We start from the raw sequence: 4,472 nt of genomic DNA on the forward strand, positions 1-4,472 counted from the left end.
AAGTCAGTGACTTAACCGACTGAGCCACCTGGGCACCCCTTGTTTTGTTTTGTTTTTATCACAATCTATAGTCATTAGGGAAAAGATGTATTTTCTGAATGTAAACGTCATGAGGGAGGGGGTATTGTATGTCTTTTTAAAAAAAAATTTTAATGTTTACTTATTTGTGAGAGAGAGAGAGAGAGAGAGAGAGAGAGAGAGACAGAGTGCAAGCAGGGGAGGGGCAGAGAGAGAGAGGGAGACACAGGATCTGAAGCAGGCTGCAGGCTCTGAGCTATCTGCACAGAGCCCAACGTGGGCTCGAACCCATGAATCATGAGGTCATGACCTGAGCCGAAGTTGAATGCTTAACCGACTGAGCCACGCAGGTGCCCCTATCTTTTTCATGCACCTAGCAATCATGACAAGTAGAGCTATTTAAAAGAAAAATTAAATTCATTTATTTATTTTGAAAGAGAGCAGGGCAAAGGCAGAGAGAGAAGGAGAGTGAGAATCTCAAGCAGGCTCCGTGCCATCATAGCAGAGGCCGATGTGGGGCTCGATCTCACAAACTGCAAGATCATGACCTGAGCCAAAATAATGAGTCAGGTGCTTAATGGACTGAGCCACACAGGTGCCCCAAAGAGAGCTATTTATTAAATGAATAAATGAATACTGAAATGTATAACCATAGAAAGACAAATGATATTTGGCTCACTTTTCCTCAGTACTGGGGAAAGATAGCTTGGAAAGAAGGGATGTATGTATGTAGTTATATTTATAACACATTTAGAGAAATATACGGATATTGTTGTTATAATAAAAAATAAAATCTGTCTGATGATTTTTCTTGGTTAAGTTTGAAGGAAACTGCTTATGACTGAAAAAAGGCAAAATTAAAAACGATTAGGTTTCTAGCCATTCTTTTAAAAAGCCTGGTTGATTTAAAAAGGGAATTTTCGAAATATTAGCCATATGGCAAGAACTAATTAGAGACAATGAAATTACCTTGAGGTATGGCGTGCCTCAGACACAACTCTTCTGTCAGGTAGCTTAGCATTGCTCTTCTCTCCCAGGTCATTATCACATTTCTCTGTGTGTCTGAGTTTGGTGCACACTTTCTGTGACTTAGGAGCCCTGATGTAGCTGAAAAGCTATATAAGAACAATCATCAGAATAAGAACCAGCCCAGCATTCTGACTCAATAAGGATAAAGAGGAAATCAGCTGCCTAATGAAGCTCTTTCTCTGCCCCCTGCCATTGTGAAAAATAGAGGCTAGTGTATTCCATTATGAATCTGTATGTTTCTCTTCTCACCCTTCCTTGGCCTGAGAATCAAAGGCCATTTCTGACAGATCTGACCCTCTGAGTTCTCATCTTCACTCATGCCTTCAACTATCACCTCTATGCAGATATCTCCCCAGATCGATATTTCAATTCACATCTCCCTCAACCCTTGCTGCAATCCTGCACCCTAACAGAACCATTTTCATTTTTAAAGTGTTGTCCATTTTGACCTTATAGTTGCGTACTTTCAGAGTCAAAAATCGCATACACTGTCTCGTTCTGGTTTTTTTTCCCTCAAAAATCAAATCATTAAAACCCACAAATTGGACTTTTACATTTTTCTTCTTAATGAATATGTTGCAGGGGACTGAGGTACTTTTTTGGGGAAGTAGGGAGTATCAGAGACATTTGACAGCTTCGTTTTTTGTTTCCTGAATAAGAGCACTGAGTAAGCATGACATATACATCACTTTAATGTTGAGAATGCAGAGTAAAATTTTTTATTTTTATTTTTTTAACATTTATTTATTTTTGAGACACAGAGAGAGACAGAGCCTGAGTGGGGGAGGGGTAGAGAGAAAGGGAGACAGAATCTGAAGCAGGCTCCAGTCCCGAGTTGTCAGCACGTGAGGCCTGAGCCCGTGAACTAGGAGTTCGTGACCTGAGCCGAAGTCAGACACTCAACCGACTGAGCCACCCAGGTGCCCCTAGAGTGCAGAGTAAAATTTAAGAGATTTATTCTCTCCTCGAATTTGACTCTGAAAATAACTTGTACCAATATTAGAAACATTGTATCCTCAACCTTGGAATCACATGGTTTCTGCAAATTTAAGACATAGAAGTGGTTGCGATTGAAAAACAATATTTAAAGAATGCAAAAGAGGAGCTCTTGTAAAGACTGTTCAGTCATACATTTAGTTTATATTCAAAAGCATGTTTTTGATCAAATATATCTAGGCACTATTTATATATCTCAGAAAATCTTAAATATTGATATAGGTCTCAGAAATTCTTAAATATTGTAAACTACAACTTAGTCATTATGAAATATGTCCCTGACTTACCCAAATCTCAGATTTGAAAAAAAATTTCAACTATCCGTCTGTGATCCATAAAGTCTGAATGATACATGATCCGTGGTGCTGGCACGGATAGGTACCAGCTATCAATCCTCCATGAGCCTCATAGTAACCCTGGCAAAGGGAGGCCAATGAGTTTGCTCTCCTGGCCTTAAATATTCTAGAAATGCATTTCCTTTCATCTAGCCATGCAAACAACATCATCTCCCATTGCTGACTATATACCGGAAGCATTCAGGACTCTGGGTTTATCTTTGTCTAATTGTATGATACCTCCCTACTTCATTATGGTTTCTATTTCTTTATATAGTATGTCACTCTGGAGCCTCTCCATGAAGAATTTGCATTGCTTCTAAGTAGAATGGGTCCCTCTTGCCACCTAGTTTGACCCGATTTGCCACCAGAAGTGTTGAAAACTTGCCTCTGGTTTAGTTCTACAACGAACAGGTTTTAGCCATAAAGCATATCTTTTTAAAGCATTATATTTTGTAAAAAAGTCATGAAAATGTATTAAACTGATTTTTGAATAATTTCATGAAGGTGTTTGACGAGAATGTTTGGCAGCATATCCAGTGAGAGACCAAAGCAAAGAATTCCTCCACGTCGCTTTCTTTGGAAACTTAAGATTTTTCTCTCTTGTGCTATATTTAGATGTGTGGCATGTCTAATTTTCTGCTTCTGTGCCTCACTGTGCTTCTAGTGCTTATTGTAATCCAGCTAAAGTGTCAGGCCAGAGTGTGAAGAAATCTTGAAGTTCCTACCTGAGTGAGCCAGCGTGTAGCAGTCTGAGGACCCTGTGTATTGGACCCCTCTCATCCTGCTTTTCACCAAAGCATTCCTGACATTGTAAACGGAAGTCAATACAGCCTTTTCTCAATAAAGGAGCTCTAAAAAGTTAACTCAAAGTGTTTCATTAATTCTGCAAGACTCGGAGTAGCTGGGAAGTTGGTGATGTAACCAGATTGATCAGATGGTAACAGCTGCCAATTAAATTTAAATAAACTTAGTTCAATTCAAGTCAGGCTGATTCAATTCCATTAAACTCATTTCACACACATCTACTGAGTGCCTATATAGTCACATACAGCATTAGGTTACGAGTGCATAGAGATGCATAAAATACATTCACTACGTACAATCTAACAATGAGAGCAAGCATATAAACAAAATAAATTGTAATATCATTCAATAAGTAGAATAATGGAATCATATACACAATGCTGAAGTACTTAATTTTGAGAAGGGAGCTATAGTGAAAGACTTCTCAACAATGCTTCCTGGAAGGAGTGATACGTAAGCAGGATTTTGAAAACTGACCAAGAGGATGTTAAGTGTCAGGGTGGGGTCAAGGTTAGGCAGAGGGAAGACCATTCGATACCCTACTCTAACCACTATGACCTTGGATAGGCTCTTATGCATACAATACTGACCTTGGCTGTGTTCACATGCTTTTTCACTTCAGCTATTTTTTAAAAGATGAATATTTTTCTGCAGTTATATTAAAAACAAATGCATAAACCAAGAGATAAATGGCTTTGACCTGGGATGCTATGCTACAACACGAACAGCATCTTCTGAATTTTTGAAAAGTGGTAAACTTAGTTTTAACCATCATTCAAAAAAAGAGCAATGAAACCAGTGGGAAAATAGTAAAAATGCAAAGTAAGTATGAATCAAGAGACTTGAGTTTAATTCCTCATTCTGACACCAAGAAGCTTTTGATTTGGGTTAAGTTGTAAATCCTCGCAGGCTGTAGATTTTCTCATGAGTCAACTGAGGGGATAACTAGGAAACTCTATGGTCTTCCCTACCTTTTAAAGCATTCTCTACTTCTATAGAATGGCCAGGACAGTGAAAATAACCGAAGGCAGGCAGAGTAAATAGTAGAATGAGTGTAGTCTTTGGAGTCAGCAAACTTCACATTGAACCCTGTCTGGATTTTGTACAAGTTGAGAGATCTATGGGGCAAGGGCATCATTTCCTTAGTTATTCTTATGTGCAGAACACCTGTTTTACAGCATTGTGTGAATTACTGCAACAACATGATCAAAATACCTACAGAGTTCCCTGCACATAGTAGGTACTCATTAAATGTCAATTTCTATTTCCATCTTCTTTTATTCTGAG

The sequence above is a fragment of the Herpailurus yagouaroundi genome, unplaced genomic scaffold, assembly GCF_014898765.1.
Source record: "Herpailurus yagouaroundi ecotype Mexico unplaced genomic scaffold, PumYag 160, whole genome shotgun sequence".
NCBI lineage: Eukaryota > Metazoa > Chordata > Mammalia > Carnivora > Felidae > Herpailurus > Herpailurus yagouaroundi.